The sequence below is a fragment of the Pagrus pagrus genome, assembly GCF_965226575.1.
Source record: "Pagrus pagrus genome assembly, chromosome: 20".
NCBI classification, from domain to species: Eukaryota; Metazoa; Chordata; class Actinopteri; order Spariformes; family Sparidae; genus Pagrus; species Pagrus pagrus.
Window position 1 is genome coordinate 9,136,946 of NC_140207.1, and position 24,841 is coordinate 9,161,786.

A 24,841-nucleotide genomic window follows, 5' to 3' on the forward strand; every position below is an offset into this window, starting at 1 on the left:
ACACTTTACAGCATGTGCTGACGACCAACTGAAGCCTTTTGATGAGATTACCTCGACGCCATCTCTAAGACTAATGCAAGGATATCTGCTTAACTTCTGCGGGCAGAGGTCACACGCTGGTTACGGCAAGTAGTCGGGTGAAACGACAAGGAAAAGCTGGATGATTTGTGCCTCTCCTTCACCGTGGGTGGCACGTCACATCGCGGACACGTCAACAGACGCCTGACAGATCTGGGAGTGAGATCCAACTGAGCAAGAGTGGTGGGTGGTGGGTGTGTGTGTGTGTGGGGGGGTCTAACCCGCTGTCTTCTCGCATGAGTGCTGGTGGACGCATATCCGATGCGACACGCATATACACAAGGAAAGCAATCACAAACACGGATGCATACACACACACACACAGACTCACACAGAGGCTAGGAGGCATAATTCCAGCTCTCCCTGCACACTGTGGAGATTTGAGCCTCTACCAAACATGCTGCCTGCACGGAGAGCAGGTGTCAGACCAGGTGAGTGCTGTGTGCTGACGGTTAGCGGCGAGCTCCCAGCTGACCTCACATGAAAACTTGGTGAGAGGGCATGAAAATTTCCAACTAAATGAATTCAGCAAGGCTTATGTCATCAAAATGGACTCGATTATGTCTCCTGTCAGCCCAGGTTTAGCCAGTGTCTGTCAACGACTCAAGACTGGGGCCTGGTTGCTAAACTCGGATATCTGAGACTGTTTGTCTTCAGCAGGAAAACAGCGGCTGTGGTCAACATGTTATGTCATTCAGGAGTTCAGCAGCATCTCTAATAAATAGTGCATCAAAAGGAGAGGAGAGAAATGCATCAAAAAGTGAGAAACTGAGTAATGCACCACAAAGCCGGATGTTTATCCGATGCGTGTTCATGTCTGCCTCTAATTAATTCTCCTTTTGTTTATGATTCACTCCAGCTGGCCAGAATTATATGAGCCAATTTCCTAAAAGCAAAATAACTCCAAGATCAAGGTATTACATGTTATTTGTGCTTCCAAGTTCAATGAAATCATCATAAACACTTCGATATTTAAAAACCTCCCTTCTCACGCTGGAAACAAGTGAGTGCTTCACAAATTGGTGATTTTTTAGGGCAATTTCGCAGTTCGTTTCAACAATGTGCAGAATGTTCTGTTCTTTTGTTCGAAAGGTCAAACGCTGAGGCAGCAGAGAGAGAAAATTAAAATCAAACACTTTCAACAAGCTATTATAGATGTGGATAGTTTTCCTGATTAGACTAAATAGTACGCAGGTCAAGTAGAAGTCAATGTTAGTCATATTTTCAAACTCACTTGTTTTTAATTTGAAAAGCTGGTCTGCTCTTCAGCTGAGACGGGAAGAAACTAAGTAGGTTCGTCTCGAGTGCATGGCTAATATAATGCATTTTCATTGAAACAATGACTTATTCATGGTAATATGATCAGTGTGCTCAAAAGTACATCAAATAAATGTCTTTCCTCAGCCGCCGCAGCTCTGTTATTAACTGTTGGAATTAGAGACAAAGCATTGAGGGTGTAAAGGTGATTTGCTGTTGAGTGTTTCACAAACGGCCAAATGAACTGTGAAATGTGCCGCTCATTGAGCAAGTTCAATTAGCTTCCCATTTCATAATTTGCTCAGGTGCACACAGATAACAACCGACTGGTATACTGAGGTGGCACAATTTAATAACATTAACTTTTTGAATTCTAGATGTTATCACGGGCAACGCTCGAGAAGTGAACCACGGTCCAAGAGTCTCATTTCTGCAACAAAGAGATATGATCTTAAATTAGTATTTGAAAGGTGGAAAAAAAAAGACTTTAAATTTAGTTTGCAAATGTGTTATTATGAATTAATGAACTGGGAAGGCTCGAAGATAAGGAAGTTCGGGCTGAGTGTTTCCCAGTGCTCTATATTAAAATATATTACGGCCTCATTAATACCTTAATCATTTAAACTGCTTGAAACACTGCACCATTTATATAGTTGCCGAAGGCTTGGACGGATTAATAAATGTTTGATTCCTATCACATAAATGTCAGGTTTAGGCCCTGAAATCGCGTATGAAGCTGTTTCTCAAAAGCTCTTTTACATGCTCAGTGCTTTATGATCACATCATCCTGTTACATGACATTCTCATCTGACACCTGCAATTTGGTAAAGGTACTCAATGAGTCGTTTTTCAGTTTGAACACTCCTTTATAGCAAAAATGTAATTTCAGTTCAATCTAACCTTCAGTAATACACTGTACTTAACATTAATTTCATATTAAGGTTTCATACATACTAAAAAATGTCACATATGGCTTTAGCGTGCTAATTAGCGTGTTGGTCGGGAATTTGAACACAGTGGCTGAGTGTTGGCTAATGCTAGTAAAAATGCTAACACAGTAAAATAAGCCCAGTCATCTCCAACAACAGCTTATGAAACCAACTAAGATTTTAACAGGGTGTCGATGGTTCACTTAAAGTTTCTGAAAAGTTTCTAAAACAGGCATGCTAACGTTAGCCGAGGCTGCTGCTGGGGACTGGCTTTCAGGCTGTCAAACACGATCTTCAGCTCTTAGATACATTTTGTGTTTGAACGGTTGTTTCCTCAGGTTAGATGCATTTCCCTGGCAACCTTTGCATTTCACATTACAAATATTGCAGCAAGTGTTGTGTACATCCAGTTTTTTCAAAAGCTGTAACCGTACTTGGAATTGCTTAGTTTCGGCTCACCACACCGTGACTTGAACAAGCTGCAGGGGTGACTCGCTCCGTCTCTGTTACTCTCAGGTACGGAAATTTGACACAGATTGGTTAAACATATTCAGCAGTACGAATTCGGTTGGTACCCTTGAACATACGGAGTTCGGTAACCAAACTCTTATGTGCATTCTCGATAACCCTCTCCTTTGGTGTCCTGCGGTGGAAGAAATGAATCACAACACCTTGCCTCGAAGCTCCCTAGCTGAACAAATGTGTTATTTGCAAGCTGACTGCAGTAGATTTGCTCAGTCTGGGCAGTTCATTGTTAATCTGCGAGTATAAATGACAAGCACCCTTAAGTGATTTCACATTTCCACGCTGTTAGTAGTGTATGTAATGTCTAGGCAGTTTAGGATGGCATCCCAGTCGTCCTTCTTTTATCTCTTCTCTGTTACATCCCAAATCACTCTCTCCTCTCTCCTCCCTCTCTGCCTGACCTCCAACCCTTCTCTTTGATCATTCCTCCTCTATCTTTTCCCTACTCAACCCCGGGTGTCCGCTCTGTAAAGCTGTGATTGCCAGTATCAGCGCTCTCCTCGCCTCTCCTCCCACTGGCCAAGATTTACCTCATCTGATCGTCCCTAATTGCACACTCATTCCCTACCTAATCTCCATAAATGCACTCCACAGAACCCTGCTTGATGTTGGAAATCCAAAATGCTGTTTGCACAGGATAACATCAAGATTTCAGTATTTGAAAAAAAAATTGTCAAATTGAAGAGTGTGGCTGCACAGCGGGAACTCTGTGATACAGCCTCTGCTATCAACCTGTTTATCCCACAGCCTGCCCAATCATTGCTTCCCTCTCCAAGCTTCGCCGGGACACAGAACACACTGGCTTAAGGTCTGTTTGTAAACCGCATTGCTTCTTTTTCAAATAGCCGTTGATGATGACACAAGTCAGTGCAATGATACGTTTTCAAATGGCAAGCTGTGTGCTCGCTGCAAATCCAGCTTTTTGGCAGTGGCCCCAGGCCTCAGGGTTCAGCGTTGGCTCGTCTACAAGAGCTGAGCCTGAGATGGGATCCCATGCGTGATTATATATTAACCACTCATGGTGATGACGATGCAGTATTTCCATCCTTACACGGCTGCAGCTTCTGTAATTATTATGGACATGCTGGTTTATTCTGGGGGAAAAAAATGCTTTTCTTAATTATTTCCCGTGAGAACAACAACTCTGTACATCGTATTTTAGCTCAGTACACAAATCAGTCCATCGTTGAGCAGATTTACAGACTTTTTGTGATGACAGAATGCTAAAACCTAAAATGTCGACAAGATTACATCTTCAAAAAATTGAATTCTGCCAATAGGTTTAGATTTGATTGGATTGTTTTTATCTACTAAATCAGTTCAAAAGTAGTTAAAGGGTAACTCCACCAGTTTTACGAGTTAAATTGTGTTTACAGGTCTTGGGCAGTACAACTGTTCACATGAAAAAAAGCACTGGTACGAAGCCTTTTGTGGCTCCAGAGGAAGCTGCATGTAATCTGATGAATTGCCTCCAGTGATGTCAGTGTGGATTAAAGAACATCTTCTGCTTCCTCTAAAAACCTAGAGCCTACATTACCCACAATGCAATTAAGCTACTGAGTGACATCACTGGAGGCAATTTATCTGATTACATGCAGCTTCCTCTGGAGCCACAAAAGGCTTTATACTTCTTTTTTCACATATACAGTACGACTCCCCATGACCTGTAAACACACATCAATGTGTAAAATCTGTGGCGTTACCCTTTAATAAAATTTGTATCGTTCTAATTACAAGAGATCCGAATCACAAAGCAAGTCCTTGCAAAAGCACATCTCAATAGTAACGCCTGTGCTCCGAGTGCAGCTCCAAGGTCAGCTAAAACTTGGCAAACAGCACGGTCAGCCCTTTAACCTCAGCCTGTGCCTCTCATGCATCACCATTAAAATTGAGTTGCAGGGCAGATTTTCTGAAAAAATAAATACCCAGTGATCTTCAAAAAGCCCTGAATGCTGCTTAACAGCAACACATTCCCACAATCTCCTCAACCATCTGGATGATAAAATATTCCATCAGCTGTACAGACACACGAAAAAGTCTCAACTAATTACAATCCATGTAGCCATAAATGACATGTCTTGGTACGAAACGTGTATTTTTCAGACCCTAATGTCATAGTAATACATTAGAGGCACAAAACTGGAGCTATGTCAGTCCTTGGTATTCATTGTGCCTTTATATTTGTGTATAAACAACTAAAATGAACGCTCATGAACAGGATTAAGTGTATCATACAGCATCCATCAGCATGTAAAGTAGATGACTATGGTATCAGATTATAATGCTGGTAATGTTTTTCATTTGTGGACAAAAATAACTAGAAATCCTTCGCCCTCCCACCTCAACACTGCTAGAGTGCTTTGACTTATGCCTGGCACAGTAAACATGTTCGGCACTTTTACACGCTATTAAGCACTTCTACACACTTTATAAACTGTTTATCTTACCACCGCCATCTGCTCTGACACCAGATACATTACACCAACAGGAAAACAACACATTTCATCCAAACAGTTCTCTGAGAAAGCTGCTTTTTATTTATTCGTCTGTAAACCATCTCCTCTTCTTTCTGTCACGCTGCTCAGCGATTGCGTCTCTATCCGTCTCATTTCTGCTGCCATCGAGGGTAGACTGTCAGCGCTGACAGATGAGTCTACAGATGTGCGCTAAAAGGTTATAGTTGGCACATGAAAGGCTGCGTTCAAAAGGTCACGGGTGATTTGCGAGTGTGCGGGTGAGAGGCAGCCTTAACATAGTTGAGATACGTCGAGATTTTTCTCTATGTACTGCTGCTTTCCTGTAGTTAAGTGAAACCCACTTTATAGGCGCTCGCTGACCTGTGCATCAATAAAAGTATCATCCAGAGCTACTTATAGCACCACAGAAGGCAGTATAATGATCCAGTGGAGAACAAGAGTAACTCACCTTCTTTATTGTCTCATCTTTGGCATCTTTTCTCTCCTGTGCTTAATTCCAGGCTCCTCGACCTCCGTGCGTGCACATTTCTCCACCTTGAATAAAGACAGAGTGCATGGTTGAGGATTTATAACCACATATCAAAAAAGTCCTGCAGTGCCCTGGTGGCTAATGTGCTGGTCCATGTGGCTTGTGCTCATGCTGTGTTGTTGCCCCCTGCGCTTTTTTTTCCAGACACACTCCAGTGTTGCAATTACTGCTGAAATGCTGGGGGGGGTTGGTGGACAGCATAATTTGTCTTTGGTAGGAAAACAGAAATATAAAACCCTTCCTGCTTTAAAGTAGACCCCAGAAGAAAATGGAAAACTTTGATCTTCATTGACCAGAGCGGCTGGATTAAAAGACATTAAAAATGGCTGTGTGCATAATCAGCTAAGCCCAGTAATGTTTGGCTGTAAAATCACAGCACCAACATGTTGGTTTTGATCCTAAACCCTGTCTTTCGGGAGGCAACATCTCAGAGAAACAGCACAAAAAGGAGGGAGGGGATGTGCGGAATTCATCGCCGGCAAGAAAAAAAGGGGAGATAAGGAGAGGAAATTCATTTTAAGCCTATTTGAGCGTCTTTAAATCTAGCATGTTAAGTCCTTGAGGTGTTGTGAGGGAGGGTGAAACCAGTCTTTGTCTCAGGGCAATGACTCGCGATGCTTTACAATAAAGTAGATCACCAACACTCTCGTGTTTCTTAAAGCATACGGCAGTGGCTTGTCATGTTGTTGAGGAGTTTTTTCTCACAGGAGAAAAGGCTTACATAAGAAACATCCAGCTCTGAGACACCTCTTATATAATTATCCCTTGTAATAACCAATCAAAACAGACTCATTATCGTGCTTTTGAGACTTTGCAAGTGAGTCCTTTAGAAAGCAGCCGTTTCCTGATACCCCAGGAAGGTGATGAAGAGGAGGTGGCAGGTAGTTCAACATGGGGGCACGGAACAGATGGTGGTCTGTCCGACGCTCGCCAGGTGGGACTTGGTTGAGACAGGTTGGACACACACAAACACATACGCACAGGTCAGAGGGAGGGCACTGATACTCCCAGGGGGGCTTCAGGTCCTTTACTTGACAAGGATGCAGGTATACCAATAAAACCAAAGTCTTACAATGTGAAGCTCATGCGAAGTTAATGAAGAATTTGACAACATTGTAACATTTTGTGAAGATAAGGTTATTTTAATAAAGCCCAGTTCAGACCAAAGATTCACGACAAGACAAAACTGTTTAAGAACGTTGAGAGGACAAGTTAGAGCAGTGTGACCTGGCCTGTCTCACCTCGATTCAAGCCGGCTGATGGTGTTGGTACTCAGCTTGTCAAGACGCCAGAAGCTGGATTTAAAACGACAGGCACATCATCTGTTTCAACAGCCGTTTGAGCGCTTCAGAGCAAACTTAGGTCAAGTCAGTTACAAACTGTCAGACTTTGGGATGTATGAAAGAGAGGATAACCTTATCAGATTGTCTGAGGAACAGCCGTGTCTGTATGACACAAGCCTTCTGATTTAAATGTTCTGCCGCTCACCACGCACAAACCATTTAAATCAGGAGAGACTTCGTTCTCAATGAATAAATGTTTATTGCAATGTGCACATCAGGTGAGAAATATGAGTCTTTGGCGATTAGGCCCCATCGTGACATCCATTATATTTAAGAGGGAGGGTGAAGCTGTGAGTGGTATAGGAAACCCCCCACGATGGAAGCCAGACGCTGGTGTTGGGATGATGATGACTGCTGAAGATCGGGATGTGATGAAGTGGACTCCAGTGAGCTCGACCTGGGCGATGGAATTGATCAACTGGAGGTGAATGTGGTGGGGGAGGGTCGCAAAGATTTTGCATTGAAACGACAGCTGACAACAGCTGGGAGGAGGACAGAATGAAAGCTTGACAGCAGCAGCGTGATTGATTGATTTAATAGTGCAAATCTGGTTGGTTTAACTGAAGTAAACACCCATAGTCTGCTGATTGACAAGTGGGAAGAGAGAGAGAGTAATACACAGAGAGAGAGAATTGTGAATGAATGAACATTAAGATAGTGTTCCTGACTGAACTAACGCTGAGCGTCATTTGTTTTTGCTGTTATCATCAATGCTGGAAATGCAACTGTAGCAAGTAATTAATTATCGACATCCTAATTAATATTTTACAGAGTACAGAGAAGTACAGAGAATCGTTGCTATGGAGACAATACACCTTCTTGTCAAGTCGCATTGGTGTGAAAAAAAAAAAAAAATTGCAGACCGGCACATTGCAAGTAGCTGCAAGTTTCAACTCGTCTCGTTCCTCAAGTTTCCAACTGTGACAGCGATCAGTGTTCGTTTATTTTAAGTTGATTTTTACCACTAGCCATCAGGCATGACAGCTAGCTTGCTAATGGAAATTACACTGTCATGCTATAGCTTGTTAGCGAGAAATCATGTTAGTGTTAGTGACTCCAAGATACTGTGATAACATCGGAGATGACAACTAAGTCCAACTTTCAATATGAAAGAATCTGACATAAGTTTTTTTGCTGTTTAATCAATGTTTAAAAATGTGCTTATATTTTCTATATTTTTTACTTACAGAACCTCTATGGTGTCTCTTATTTTGAAGAATAAATCTTCACTGCATCAATTTAAGATCAATATCTAGAATCGACTCAGACTGGAGATAGCCTTGTAATCCAAAGGTCACTCACAATCTGAGCGATATTCACAAATTGATCATTACATGCCACACAGCAGCCTTCACTGTAATGAATATTGATTACAAATGTGTCAGTGTGGCGATATAAAAATTATCAGCAGTGGTAAAAGACATCTTTAAACGAGCTGCTTCGTAGTTATAAGGTAAAAAAAAAAATAACAACCTCAGTATGAAAGATGTGATTTTTCATCTTAAGTGTCCCCGCTGTCAATCACTTCACGTCTGCTAGGGGAGAATTTCAATTTCACACTCTGCTGGGGTGCTTAAGACACACATCACTAAAACAAAGAGACAGAGAGGTAGAGGAGGACGGAAGAGGAGGCCTGTTCTAGGATCAACATATGTATTCATGAATGACTAAACAACCGAGGGATGAACATAAATGAATACATGAGACACGCCACTAGCATGCTAATACAGCGTACAGAGCACAATGCCAGCTCTCTCAGTGAGTGTAAGCAGCACAGGGGGGAAAAAAAGCTGCATCTTGAAATCAACAGAGATCAAAACTTTATTATAACCTTTAAATTAATTTCTTGACTCAATCCAATCAGTGTCAGTGATTATGGTGCAACAGCGAGTGTGAACAACAAGCTTTTGATTCAATGAAATCCAGGCAGACTAGAGCAGCTACATGTGTCCGGATTTGACTTGGAGGAGTTATTTGAAGTGCCCATCTCCAGCGAGCTTCCTGTAAGTCAACTGCAGCTCTCAAATTCTCTGTATTCGCTATCCGCGATCTGAATAATTCATGAGTGAACAATAAAAACCCCAAAACCTAAAAAAAGAGGTCTATGAAAAGGGGAAATGACTGTGACCTTCCATGCAAAATGAGTGGAAGTCGGGAGAGCGATGCGCAGTGAGACAGGGATGAAAAAACGCAGGGGAACAGAAACAGAAAGTCAGAGGAAAGAATGAGAGGGAAATAAAATGAGAGCTGTAGAAATGAGAGAAAAATTTCCCCTTTTGTAAAAAAAGAAAAAGAAAAAGAGCCACCATCCATATGCTGGAGTGTGATACGGAAATAGGTCCCTCTGTATTCATGAATCTCTTAGAGCGCAATCAATGGGGTAAGCGATACATAAAAGATGAGGCCGAGTTTGACCTGTGCACTGAGGGGGAGGGGAAGAGCTCTGCAGAGCCTGGACCGGAGGAGATGGCGATTTAGACTCTGTCAGGGCATCCTTTGAAGTTTTGGCAGATGAGGATGGGCAGTGGATCAGCCTGTGGCCCTGCTGCATTAACCCCCCAAGCCCCAGCTACGCTTGCACTGAGTCAGCAGCAGCACCAGCGGGGCTGCCTGCCTGGCCAGCATCGTGCATAATCTCGACACTGGTGTAGCACGGATCCATTATACGGAGCCATTATTCAAACTTAAGCAGTGATTATCTCCGTGCTTTATTACATTTTCACAGCAGCATGACTTCACACCAGTCGGCTGGGGATCTGATGTTGATGCTTATTTTGAACAAAAAAACGGAGCTCACGACATCAACTCAGAAGTTGCCGTGTGATTCTTTATCTGCCACATTCAGCACAACACACACACACACACACACACACACACACACACACACAAGAAAGGGCCTTTATCAAGTTGAAGATTGAGATCAATCCAGATTAACAGTCACACTCATGCACATGCTCGCACGTCCACTAAGACACAGACGACGGACTATCACACTTTTGCCTGATTGTTTGAGGCATGCGGGCACTCTGGTGATAAATAGAGGTGAGTCACGTCAGAAAGAGGATTAGAGGGGCTGTGAAAAAGCAGAGAATTATTGACTGAAAAGGGGAGGATTTAGATTTGGCTCTGCCAGTTCACAGCAGCCTCTAACCCCTCCCCTCTCCCCCCGACATACCCACGTATACACTTACACTAGTGATGACTCAGTAAGACTGTCGCACGTCACTGTGGACTGACATTGCTCAGGTAAACTATTAATCCAAGCTGTGGCACGCTCTGACCCTACTTTCTAATAGACTCTAATCCCATCACTGTGAACCCGGTCAGCAACACACATACAGCAGCATCCCTAGAAAACCTGACAGCCACCGTAAGACGTAACAGATGAAGGAATCCATGGCCACAGAGTCAGACGTGAACTTGTAGGATCTCATCTATCCGCAGAAAAACACGCACTAATCCGATTCAAAATATTCCCAAATCTCTGTGTGATTAAAATAATTCCAGATTTTGAATAAATCGTGGGCGATTAAACTAACCAGGATACACATCTGAGGCTGCAAGCTCTGTCTTGTGCTTTTCCCTGCTCATGAGGAGGATACAGGCGAGGAAATTCGGAGAGCATTTCAAGGAGACACAAAAAATCTATCTCTTAAATCTAAATTTGTTTTAACACCGCTATCCAGTCAGAGAGAGGTAGGTTAAACTTTTTGCTCTGCTCGAGAAAAAAACCCAAGAATGTGTGGCTGTGTGTGTGTGTTACGAGGGTTTTTACAAGGGCACTGAGAGGTGTACAGTATTTGCAATTGAAATGCAGGGTGTGATTCAGAGGCGGGTAAGGGGGTGGTGGGGGGTTGACGGCACCCCACCTGGCTGGTTAGACTTCCAAAGGGCACACTTAATGAATTCACAGCACAGTAATGTGAGAACCACACACTGATGACAGGTAGTCATTTATTAAGAAGCAGGTGTTTGTGTGTATATACTGTGCGTGCGTCTGTCGAGGCAGCCGATGCTGTTTAAAGTTGCTGGCAGTTTAAAATCAAGAGTTCAGGGGACACTTTAGTCGTGTGGATGCAGTAACTCTTACGATCCCTCCCATCAAAAAGCGGCAAAAAATGTATAGAAAACATGATAAAAGCTAAATCAGAATATTTTATGAGCCTAGTCGCCAGGATAAAATGTCAGCAGCATTTCTGCAAATCACATTTGTGCTTGTCAAAACCCTACATACCATATTGATATTTCTACAATGAGACATGTGTCATGTCAGGTTCACATTACATGTTTATAACCTGACTGTCATATCGGGAGGGGACAGTGGAGGCGTTACAGGCGAGAAGGCTGCCAAGCCAATGACCCCAGTTTGAGAATGCGTATCAGCATTTGGAGGCATGACACCACTGGATATTATTAAGGAGACCTCGGGACAATTTCAAACAGTGTTTGTGGTGACAAAAATACATTATTTTGCTCAAGAAGGACATCTCCAGCTTTGATTGTGGCGACAAAACCATCTCTGATGAGCCCTCAGGACATCTCCAGTCGTTTTTGCAGCAACCAAAACAGGCATTTTAAGCTGTATCATGATCTTTCCCTAACCCTAACCAAGTGGTTTTTGTCTCTAAACCTAACCAGATCATAAACACACAGCGGGGTCACAACAGAAAATAGAAACTTGATCCAAATGAAATGTAAAGGCAGTTTGGTTTGCAGGAATCACCAACATTCATTCTGGCAATTGGGTTGACTTAATACGTGGTATCTTGTTTGTTTTGAGTTTATAGTGCCTGCGTGAAAATGCATTGAAACTGTGGATGAATTTAAAGGTTTGTGAGAAAATGCATTTGTGTGCAGTTACACAGACTTCCCTGATCTAAGGTCAGTATGTAAAAACAATGCTGTCATGCAGGTTTCTTTTTTCCCTGTCAAGGTTACTTTCTCAGATACTGGGAATCAGGTGTCTGCTTTGGCTCATAAAGGATGCAGCATAACAGGACTATATATCATTTTTGCTGACACTAATTCAACATCCAACAATTCAGGTAACCCTTTCAGGGGATACAAGAAGAATACCATAGGTATAAACAGAGGTGTGATGTCTTTCTGTGCACGTTTGTCTGTTTAACATCTTTGTCAGTTTATATTAAAACAGGATATGGTAATATCCTAGAATACATATGAACTGCAGCCAAAACAATCAGATATGAGCAGCAAACTTGGCATAGAGCGGGAAGGCCTGTGGTGTGAATGTAGTGGAAGAGTAAAGCAGACATATGGCACATTATGTCTGACTGTGTGAATGTTACTGAGTCCCAAAGTGAAATGATATTTATAGAACCATATTAAGAAGAGCAGGAATCACTCCATACGTATTTTTATCTTTGTTTGACTCGATAGATGTTGACGGCTCAGATAAGCCCTCCTACTGCCTGACTATTGCATTCTGCTTCCTTTCACTCACCCTCAGGGTTTGTGTTGCCATTTTCAGTGTTAACCAACTGTGACATACACTTGACCCAGCTAACAAGCCGTATGATAATGATGGAAAAATCTTAAGAGTTCGACGGAAATTTGAATTTTCCACACTTGTATGCAAAGAAAACAAATTAAAATGACGTGGCAGCTATTGTGCATCTTTTCCATTTCATGGGCTACTGAATTGAGCACGTCATAGCCCTGTAGCCTCTACAAACATTCATACAAGATGTTTAATCTTTTTCAACAAGCCTAAATATAGATGTATATTCAATTTGTGATTTAATACATCTGTCCTTTTAAAGGGGCTCTATAGAACAATTCATAGCATGTTTCTTTCATAAGGCCACCTTTATTCTGGCCATATGGAAGTAGACTGAAACATGACGTGAATAATAAGCCCTTCCCTGTCTCTCTCAGTTGCTAGTTAGCTTCGCTAACAGTGTATCTAGTGGTCTGGACTGGGTGTTGGCGCTACAGAGGAGTGTACATCATTAGCACTGCAACTTTGGATTGGGACGGGTCAGGGCTAGCTGGTTAGCATGCTAACTTCAGTAGATTTCTCTGCAATACACTATCCGACATGGACGTCATGATGTATAAACTGTTATTTCTTCACATTCGATTGATAACTTTAGTTCATTTTTTTAATGTTTTCAACTAAAATCCTTATTCTTTTGACATATTGCACCTTTATAGGAATGAACACAGAGCATTTTGTCATAATTTCATAAACTATTATGTCCTGACAGACATGAAACTTGATATAAACTTGGATATATAAATTTAAAATGATACTAACAGCCTACCGTAGAAACAGGTATACATCTGCAACCCTAGTGTTCAGCTCGATGTTTCTCCTGTGAGAGACAGGTCTACCAATGAGAGATTACCAACCCAGAAATACCCATCTGTAGTCTGTCAAAGAGCCATTCAAATCCAATCATGCCAGTGACAACAGCAACACATCCTGAACGCATGTACACCCTCACAGACACTTACATGTCAAACCTTATCTGAATATTCTGAGAGATGATGGACTGAGGTTTAATCAGAACGTGACAGTTCTAGTCAAGGTATGTACTAACCTGAACATCAAGGCGCCGAAATGTTTTCACATTTCCATACATGAATGCCGCAGAATATACAACATAATCTAATGAACTGAATTCCATGGAGACGCTTGCCTTCAAGGTCTAAGCCTCGAAAAGCGGAAGCGGAGAATGCACTGTTAATAGAAAGTCTTGTCACAGCTCCAGTCCATCTCCACTCTCCATTCATATCTGTCTGCCTTATCTTCTCTCTGCTGCTTCCTCTCCAAGCATACTGCTCGCACAACCTTTATTTGTGATCTTTTTCCTTTTTTTTGCTTTTGTTCTCTCTCATGCATAATCTGTGTTCTTTCCTGTCCTCACTTTATTTCCCCCGGAGACAATCTCTCTCTATCTTTCCCCGGCTAGTCCTCTCACTCCATCGCTCTCCACTGCTCGGTCAGAATAGCGGCAGCGATCTATCAGAACATTTTCTGTAACCAGAGGGCAATTTTCTGGACCTGGCGGAGCATCAGCCGTTTGCTATACTGTACCGAGACACTGTTGTAATAACAACACCAAGAAATCTAATTAACACAGTATAGTGTGTATGCTACAGCAGCAGAAGCAGAGATAGTAAAGCTGCAACAGTCCCGGCCAATGATTTCATGCAAATTCACAAGATTGCCACGGGGCTGTGCATGACTGACACGGGCTGAGGGGAAGGGTGCATGTAAATAGTGGTTCAAGAAAAGGGTGTGCTCGGTGATTAAGTGGACACACAAGCTCGGGACTCCAATCAGGCCAAATCAATGTGAACTAATCCTGTGGCAATTAAGAAACCGTGGTTCAACGCCCAGGACCTAATTCAATTTCTTTCTGGGTTCTCGCTGTGAAAGGATTGATTGAAAGTCCTGGACAGGAGCCAGACGAACGAGAGAATGAAGTTATGAGAGATTTTTTTTTTTTCTTTTAACAGACAGCTCTTGGCATTTAAGACTACATTGATCGCAGGTCAGACGTAAAGTGTCTCAATGTATCGGCCCCATAGCTCAATGCTCGACGGTGCTTTGAGGAAATGATAAATGGGATCCGGCTGAGAAAAAGGAACAGGAAGGCTGCTGATGAGTGAGATGTTAGCGGTGTTGATGATGATACTTTTTCTTCACCCTGATTAGCCTCTCTCTTTCTCTTTTATTCTCATCTCTCTCATCCTATTTACAGCTGGAATTAAAATGGGGTCTGTGGATACGTTATCCTGGTGATTAACTATCTGATCTTGCCTTTGCATTTACACCTGGTGTTTTTAATGCATTCTCGTCCTCATTATCGTCATTGTGGTCTAATTTCTCCCCTTCACAGCAAAACCTGCGCGTGAGTAATTTGAGGTGGCAACAAATCAGCCCCTCCATTAAAAATCACTGCGTTTTGAGTAAACTTTATAAACTTTGTGAAATGCTGCCTAAGACAAATTCTTAATTATTTGTCCCCTCTTGTAAGTTCAGCAAATAAAATGCATTTAGCTTTTCCTTTCATTGTATAAACATTAGTTTGTCCTGGTGTCTTGAGTTAAACTTGAGTTTAGGGTACTCTGTGAGTAGATAAACTAGAATGGAGAGTGCAGGTTCCTGGATCTGCCCCTTTATCCGTATGCATACCAAAAAGAAATGGCGTCTTTTCTGGGCCGAGGCCCATCCTCCATTCAAGTTTTGTGGAAATCCGTGTTGTAGTTTTTGAGTAATGTTGCTGACAAACCAACAAAGAAACATTTTCGAAGATTCTTAGTCATACAGGTCATTATCACTGGACTTGAGTTTCTTGAAGAAAGTCTTCAAGAAACTCGAGCGAGTCCAGTTGCCTTCATAGAAACAACCAACAAACTGACATGGGGGAAAACATAATCTCCTTGGTGAAGGTAATTATATGCCTTCTTAACTTCAGCTGCACAGATGAGTGCAACACACACCGTTGCACAAACAATTATTTCTTACTGTATATTATTAATTTCCCATCCATATTGCTCTCGTTTTTCATGCACTTCAGTTAATTACGGCATTTCTGGTGCTTTTGCACTCTCACTGCAGTTACATGGTGCAGAAACAACTGATGCAGAGAGACACCATTTACCTCATTACTAGACACTGTACCATCAATCTGATTTTGCAGCTGTTATTTTTAGGTAAAAACAAGCTATATAATGTTGCTCTAATATTAAGAAATGTGCATTGTATCAACACACTGTCACATGCACACCACCAAATAAACAGTGAACGTGATATTCCTGATGTAGACACGAGCATAAAGCTCAGTGTGGATGTTTTGCCCAGGGCAAGAGGCAGATGGCAGGAGAGGAAGAGGTGAGAGAGATAAGATATGTCTAGTGTGTGATAGAGCTATTTTCCAAAATACTAGAACAATTTTCCAAAATATGAACTCTCTCTTTTAAAGTATCCTTTTAACTATTTTGGGTGGTTAAAGGCAGTAACCTGCTCTGTGAGATGAAGGGTTGGAAATCACAATGCAGCAATAGGTTGCGGGCAGAACATTTTTTCTTCTTTGACAGGTTAAGACAAGATAATCCTTTATTGATCCCTCAGAGGGGAAATTCAGGATATAATATTGGCCTCTAACATTCGTGAGGACATGACAAATGTAATCCAACGTAAACAACAATTCAATCTTTTTAATATGTAATGAGCATAAATGTATTCAGACAATTATTTTAATAGACATGTTTCCTGTTTAAAAGTCAGAGAAAATGATCAGTGACAGCCTTGTGAGTGGTGCCTTCATCTATCAGGCATTGGATTGATTCACGCTGCTGTCTGAATGAAGGCAAGAACAGTCAATCATCTGCTGTATGGCCTGCGTACCACAATGTATTTCTCAAGCTTATGCATTAGTGTAGTTGCCAGACCACAAAGAGCAGAGTGGAAATTAATTGTGGGTTGTCTTTGCCAGGCCGGGTTATCTACAGGAATAACAGCAACACACCATCAAATGACAAAATGCGTCTCGTTGCCAGAAGCTGTTTATGTAACTGTGTCAAAGTGTGCTATGCTATGCTGTGTTTTTCCCTTTAAACTCCAAACTTAAATTGAGACAGAGTGGTTATCGGGGAAACACTAAATCCTTTGAATTTATAAAACTGCTTGCATAACTGCAACACCCTCTTGGGAAGCATAGTTCATTGATATTTTCTTGGTTTTAAGGTTATGTAACTTAAGGTTTCAGTAGTTTTGGTTACATTAACAGAAACCTATCCGTATAGATTGGATACAGAGGAAGATAGACAGGACTCATACAGCAAATTTACCAATCTGGAGGAGGCAGATATCCCATTACTGAGCCAGTAAGTGTGCCAAGCTCTATCTACGGTGCAGGGCAGCAGGCAGAACCTATCATAACACACACCGTTAAGCCCTCACATGGGGTGAAGAGGGGCAGAGAGACAGAGGGAGCGAGAGCAACCCTCATGCCATCCACAGCAAGTATAGTGGGACTGAATGAGCATCCAGATCGCCGCTTGGATGAGTTACAGCTGAGAGACAGATGCATCGTACAGCTCAGAGGACCAACAAAGGAACAAACAGATTAGGTGAAATGAAAAAAAAGAGAACATGTTGGAGACAAAACGAGGATTGTGTGAAATTCACAGGAGAGATGTAGTCCAGATTTTGAGCGAGCCAGACTGTCCATAATCTTGAACAAAATTGAAAGAAGACGAGACAAATGAGAGAGGATAATGATGAGTGATTTTTAAAACCCGGGGAACACAACATGGAAGTAAGGGCTGCTTGGTTTTGAAGCGTCATGAGACAGGAAGGTGGAGAATTACCTGAACTAAGGCTCTTACGGCGCCGACCTACAATAAATTTGTTTGGCTCAAGAACTCAGTAGCATGTAATCACATTTCTCTGAGACAGCTTTCCTGTCGCCAGCTGCAGTCAAATAAAGCAGAAAATGCCCTGGTGCTACACTCGGCTCAATGGATCAGTATTTTCCTCATCACACAGATCAACCTTTACAACTCAAGCATCCTTGAATACTCTGCTATAGCTATAACAACTTAAATAACAGCGCTATAAAACTGACACAAGCATTCGGTGTTTATGCTCTTATCAAAAAAACATCAGCATAATAAAACACACAGGCATAACAGCTGACTTCAACTAGGTGTTCTTGCACTGTCTGGTTGACTGGAATATTTTCTAAATCATTCTTCTTGAAGGCATTGGTTGGTTATTGACAACTCTATGTTAAGCTATAAATTTCAATTTACTACATATATTCCTGCAAACACACACTGTGAATAACCCGTCTCACCTACTCTTTAACAATGGCTATTGTAAAATACTAGATGTGATGTAATGTATGATAATATGTCAATATGGTTTTTAATAAGCCTGTTGGTAATGTTAACTAATAGACTATCATGGTTAAAACTGAGCAATGCTGCAGTTTGATAATGTTAAAACAAGCTTTTGTCACGGCAGACATTTCAGGAAAAGTACAGGTGACACGGGTTTAGCTGTTTGTTTTTACTGCTGGTTAACATGCTGAAATGCCAAAATTTCACCTGCTTGTACAGCTTTGGTGCAAAAGCAATTTATAGAAATCATAAATGATAAATGAGTAATGGGATCAATCTCACTCATACTAATTAGAGAAAAGGGGCAGATTTATTGGATTATTGGATTATTATCAGGCAATATTGGCCTGTCACAAGTATATCCATATTGGTGTAATTGTTGTCCGATATGCACTGACGTCATTGTAGTGAACAAGGTTTATGTTAAACTGTAAAATGTCCCGCCTTTATTATTGCTCTTACTCACAAGTGTTTGATAACCACATTGTAAAGGATGTGTGTATATCGGCCAATATACCTTTATCAGAATTTTTTATATTGATATCGGCATCGTCCCCAAAAATCGAGTACTGGTCGGAATCTAATAATCTTTAAACATCCGGTTCAATAAAAAGCAGGAAAAGAGCCCAAGTTGACGGTGCTCATCCAGACTTAAAACTTAAGTAAAAGGAAAAAAAATATATTAAAAAGCAAAGTAAGCTCAAAAATTCACAAAGATAGAAACTTTACAAAACAACTGTGAGCACTCAGAACAGTGTTTTGCCCTGCCCTGCATGTTTTACAGTCGTTTCCCTGCCCCAACACACCTGATTCAAATGGAGGGGTCGTTATCAGTCTTCAGCAGAGCTCGATGTTGAGCTGATCATTTGAATCAGGTGTGTTGAAGCAGGGAAACATCTTAAACATGCAGGGCAGGGGGCCAACAGCACCAGGATTAAAAAATACTGACACATTTGCAGGTCTACTCGCTGAAGTGATTATTCTCTCAGCAGATGCAAAAGCCCATTATATTCATGTACTGGTTTAATCTTCTCATAAAGACAGTAATAATCAAGCCCAACATTCAGCAGAGTGAAATATGCAGAGCTGGTGCAGCGTCTCTTCCTCTTACGGAGAAAGTGATGATATGAGATTAATCAGGATGTAGGCATTAGGGAGGCGAAGTGTTGTAAATAATGAGTGAGCCGAGGTAGGGAGGTGTGTTGCCAGTGATAGCCTCACAGATAAATACAAACGGGTAGAACAATGATTTGATAGGATGTCTGAACATGACCAACAATCCTGCCAGGAGAGATAAAAGCTTTGGAGGTGCACAGCGCACCACTGTCAAGTAAGCAGATTAATAAAACATTGGGATCTGTCCTCTCGCTGTGATAAACTGTCATTATTATGCAACATTGTTTGCATAATGTTGCACTACTCTGCACACGTCCTTGTACAGTAGCTCATTTAGCCTCAGGCACCATGTTCATGCTCCTGCTCCATAGTACTCATTTAACTCACTTCTTGCATTTCATTTAACTCACTTGGACCTTAATGTAATTCTGCTCCAATGCACCATTGGACGCTCGCCATCCCAGCTGCAACTGTACTGTCTACTGTATCATACTGGCCTGAATCCACACACACACACGCACACACACACACACACAGACAAAATAAAGTATGTCGTTTTCTCCACTGTTCCCTTGTGGAGTGCTGCACAAATTAATCCTAAAACCCAGGAATACGTTAGCATTTTAGCACTTACAGTTCCCTCGTCTTGGAACGATTGGGTTGTAAGTGGTTTTTGGTTATATTCTTGAAATACAGTCTGTGGTTAACACAGCTTAAGAGATTTTCAAGTTTTGTTCTACGACGTCTATGTTTGAATTATGAAATATTTACATGTCCTAAAGTTGCAATGCATGTAAGGATTTTAGTTGAAAACATTAATAAACCACTACATGCATGGCTAACTATGCTAACTAGCTAATGACTACAGTTACAGCTACAGTTAGCAGCAGTTAGCGGTCACTCTGTTGATTGGCTGACCCCTATTTGTTTTCTGAGTGACCTCAAGAGATGGTCAGTTCCTACATATTGCACCTTTAAAAAGAAGGTTGCTAACAAGAGGTTAAATGAGACTACGGACGTTTTCTGGGACATTAAACGTCATCGTACCAAACATGGAGACTCATCTACTCACGAGTCCATCCTACCAGGCAGATTTTAGTTACAAACTATTCTAAATCTGACTTTAAAACTTGTAGATTGATGAATTCATATGTGAATAGTATATTGTGGTAAGAGGCTCAATGGTGGTAACGTTGAACAAACCTTATTTTTTTTAAATAATCCAAAATCCAATTGAAAAATCCCATAGGCATTTCCTCTCTGGAATCTGGGCGATGCGAAGGATTAGCCTAGAAAAAATGTGATGCCGGCTGCACTCAAAACTGGACACTAACATTTTAAAGAAAATGGTATTGTTCATTGTTTGCAGGTTGTGTTTTTTTATTTTTTTTTGAGAATCTTCTTATTCCTTTCTTGCTGGGACTAAGATGAGAACATTGATACCACCCTCAAATCTCTATGTCAACTTTGGAAATAGAACTGGGAGGTGATTTGCATAGTTTAGCAAGCTGGGGGTGAGAGGAAACATCTATCCTGGCTGTCTCTAAAGTTTAAAAAAATGTCTACAGGCACCTCTAAAGCTCAGTGATTAACACATAAAATAGAGTTTGTTTAATCAATAGACAAATATAAAAATGAAAATGTTGGTTTTAGGTTAGTATTGAGCTACGTTAAGCTAATTGCCTTCAGGCTCCAGTTCTCCATCTAACGTACAGACATGAAAGTGGCATTGATCATCTCATTTAGCTCTTAGCGAAAATACAAAGTAGCAAATTTCCCCAAATATCAAACTATTCTCTTAAAATAGTGATTTAAACACTTGAAGTCCTCACAGGCGCTCTTCAGCTGCCTTTATTCAGCATCGTTCACTCTACATTCTACATTAAGAAACAACATATTGATCTCCTGTAACAGCTACCCTTCCACCCGGTTGTTTTCCAGCTGTATGTCAGATTGCAGTGTGTTTGTTTTCATTGTGCCTCTGCACCAAATCCAACATTTTACTCACATACTGCAGGGCTGTGGTAATTCTACAGAGACTCCGGAAGACATGGGATGTGCTTGTGTAATTCTAATGCTTCACTCTTGCAGAGCCTCATTAGGCTTTGAAATTCACAGAGGCTATCACTGCGCTGACAGCTCCTGAACATTTGTTGCATCTGACAATTTACCCGGATAAATAAAAGATGTCATCCACGCAAACAAGAAAAGAAAATATACAAAACATTCATTTGCGTGCAGAGACTGTAACACCGGCCTACAGACTTAACGCTCTCCCCTCCATCTGTCTGACGGTCGCTATCTCTCCGAGGCAATCCCATAAGAAGCATATAATGTCATTAAATCTGTGTGGGGACACTACATGCGTTCTCCCATTAACTTGTTACCTGGTGTGTAATTGTTCACTAGAGTCTGTGGGTTATACATTTAACGCAGCGTGGGATCGCGCTTACATAAGACGGGCTACTGAGAAAAAATAATGACTCATCATTAAGAACAGTGCTTGGCCCTCTTAAAGAGATTGATTCCTGTTTATGAGGCATATAAGACATTCATATACTTATGTGAGAAGAAGATCTATGAGGCAGTAAATCAAGTGTATTCTGTGTGAGTGCTTGCATGAACGACACCTACTGTATATGGTAAGAATCATATCAGCATGAGTGTGTTTGTGAATCCAGATGTGTATAGGATATAAAAACCACATCACACACCACATCTATTTTATTTTCAGTGCAGCATCTGTGCCTATCTTTTCGACTACCAAATCTGTTGCATCTTTTCTGAAACTGGTTTTATTATTACGAGTCCCCTCTGTGTCGTCCTACATACATGGTGAGAGGAGCAGTCCTTGATCTCTACCTCTGCTAATCTGATGTGAAGATAGTCGGGCTATCAGTGGGGAATTTAAGGGGATTACACATGCTGAACAAAATAAGGCTTAGATGGAATGCTACACAATGTGATGCGTGTACACAACTTCCTGTGTGCACAGTCGCACACACCTACACGCAATACGACTGCAATAGTGTCCACGGAGGATAGCGAATGTCTCCGTCTCCGTTTGAAAAAATGAGCCTGTGATTTAACACATTGCTTCTCAACCTGATAATCTAGGGGTCACCAGATGGTCGTGGAGAAAAAATGAAATAACCTATTTTAGACTGGGGAATAGCTTTTACATTACATTGCCTTTACCAGTGATATAAAGTGCGTGTGTGTGTGCACATGAGCTTTGATTGGACTTCCAGGCAAAAAAATCAGCCCTCTGTTTTCATTTTTGGCGCTTTCAGGATGTCGTGAGCTAAAATACACAACGTGGTGTGTGGGCAAGTGACAGGTCGTGAACACCGACCTGATTTTTCTGTTGGGTTGTGGCTCAAAAAGGTTGAGAGGCACTGATTTAAATTCTAAATTTATAACTCTGATAAAAAAAAAAACAAATGGTTTGTTTCACTGAATCATCTGGAAAGGAGTAGTAGTAGTAGTAGTTGAAAGTAGACAGGCACTTTAAAAAAAACATTTGGCAGGTGATTGGATGAACCATCTGTCTATCACCCGTTATCACATAGTAATTAAGCCAGTTGGGAGAAGAGTGAAAATATTTTTTCCGATCAAGAAAAGTCTTCAGGGTAGTTCTTTGTTATTCATTTAGTCTGTAGTTGACGTCCACAGCTGAACTGGAAAGTAACACGTTTGTAATGTTATGTAATGTTAGCTCCTTGACAAGGATAGCTGAATTTAGCCTTGGTTTAGAAAAATGAACACCTGCTAACACCTTCATAGTAATGTCTTCAACAACAGAATACTCACTTTTATGTCTGCCTGCATCTCACAACTGTTCGGCGATGCTGTGACTCTGTATAACTACCCTTCCTGCAGATTTCAGTCCGTACAAACATTTCCATTTGTCAAGCAACCTCATGTCAGGCTGTGATTACTTCCTTTTTAAAGGCACGTTTGAAATCTGACTTCTGCTACTTTGTGCTGTGACACAAAGACTTTCAAGTTTTAATTGCTGCATCCATCGTCAAACTATGATTATATGGTGCTAAATATCTTACAATCCTATCACTTTAGTGTAATATAATATAGTTTCATATCACAATAATGGTATAATGTTCATAAATTATACAAGCCTACAATCAACAAAAACAAACAATATTCAACAATCTTGTTAATCTCTTCATTCATTTTTAAGTAAAATATTCAAACTTTTCCTTGTGTAAACTGCTCAAATGTGAAATTCTGTAGTATTTCCTTGTCTTGACATAGTAAACTGAATATTTTGGGGTTTTGGACTATTGGTCTGACAAAACAAGACAGATGACAAAATCACCCCAGGTTCTGGGAACTTGGTTTTGGCATTTTACAAAGATCAAATCTTAGTTGCATACAAGCCTTTAGTATCTTTTTATAATACTCCAACATAGATGTGTATGATTGCACTTAAAATTTGGTGACTCTATAGTATCCTCTCTGCACGTGCCCCGCTGTGCCAGAGGTGCTTTGAGCGCTAAGAGCATCAAGATGAGTCGAGTGTGGGTTGTAGTTGGCAGCAACCACAGTAGTTACATCATCGGCTAGGACCTACAGTAAGTGACATCACCTGAGGAGTATCTGGTGCCGGGAGGCCTGCAGCTAGTGGCACCACACTGGCAGCCACGAGTCACTGCCCCCACTACGACTGGCTCGCATAATGGCACGTCGATCTAAATCAGACACAACACATGCCTGTGCGCCCACTCGCATGCATCCAGCACCATAAATACATATAAACACAGAGCCATGCGAGCATATGTGCACAGGATTACTTTGATCATCGGCTTACAACACATTCGTGCATGTACAGAAACACAGAGCTGTGCAAACGGTTGAATGTACACATAGATGCAGATTAAATAAACAAAAAGCACAAAATGAAGCATAACCTTCAGCCCTTCATATATTAAAAACAGACAAGAGAGGAGACAAACACTGGACTGTGCTGTTTGTTCACTGAGCCATGAAGGACACAAAAAACTAAAGAAACTGCTGAGTAAGATGCAGAGTAAGATGGCCAAACACGATATCAGTAGCAGAATTAAAGTCTTGGAACTGGTCTACCGTTATAAGAAAAAATGGCACAACTGACATTAAACATACGTAAAATATTAATCTCCTTTAGTCTCTGAAACAAGGTCACAACTTGCTGCTTTCTGAATCTCCACAGAGCCTGAAGACGTCACAGAAGTGTAATAATGTTACCCTGTGAGGTAACTAGATGTGCGTAGAAACAACAAAGCTTTAGTGCAAAAAAGAAAAAAAGTGTAACACATCTCCCCTCTTTTCTATACTCATACACAGCAGTCAGTTAATCATTTTTATTGACGTTTGCTTTGGGGCAATCAGAGGATGTTGACGCATCACTACGGTGTGGTCTAGTTTGTATTGGGCCTGCGTATAAATCAATAGACACGCATTGATTGCGAGCTATCCTATTACTCACCCTGTATGGCTGCAGGCAGAATTTTCACAGGTCGTTTTAAAAAACATTAGATATGGTTAATTTTTTGACAAGTACAATCATTATGCTGTTAGTGTCTTAATCATTAATTAATCACTTGAAGACACGAGTATTTTCATTAGCTGGGTAAATACTCGACTACTCCATTAGATTTTTGTATATCGTGAGTGTGAAACTATCATAATTAACGTCTGGCGTTG

General features: G+C 41.2%; 1 protein-coding gene across 4 annotated transcripts in view; it reads right to left on the reverse strand.

Annotated features, from left to right (window-relative positions):
- dlgap1b (discs, large homolog-associated protein 1b) overlaps window positions 1-24,841 on the reverse strand; it is a 98,293-nt gene that overhangs the window by 54,779 nt on the left and 18,673 nt on the right. For all 4 annotated transcript variants that reach the window (XR_014621153.1, XM_084340274.1, XM_084340275.1 and 1 more), the window contains exon 2: window positions 5,715-5,800. The gene's annotated coding sequence lies outside the window, so the exon portion shown is untranslated. The remainder of the gene's footprint in view (window positions 1-5,714; window positions 5,801-24,841) is intronic.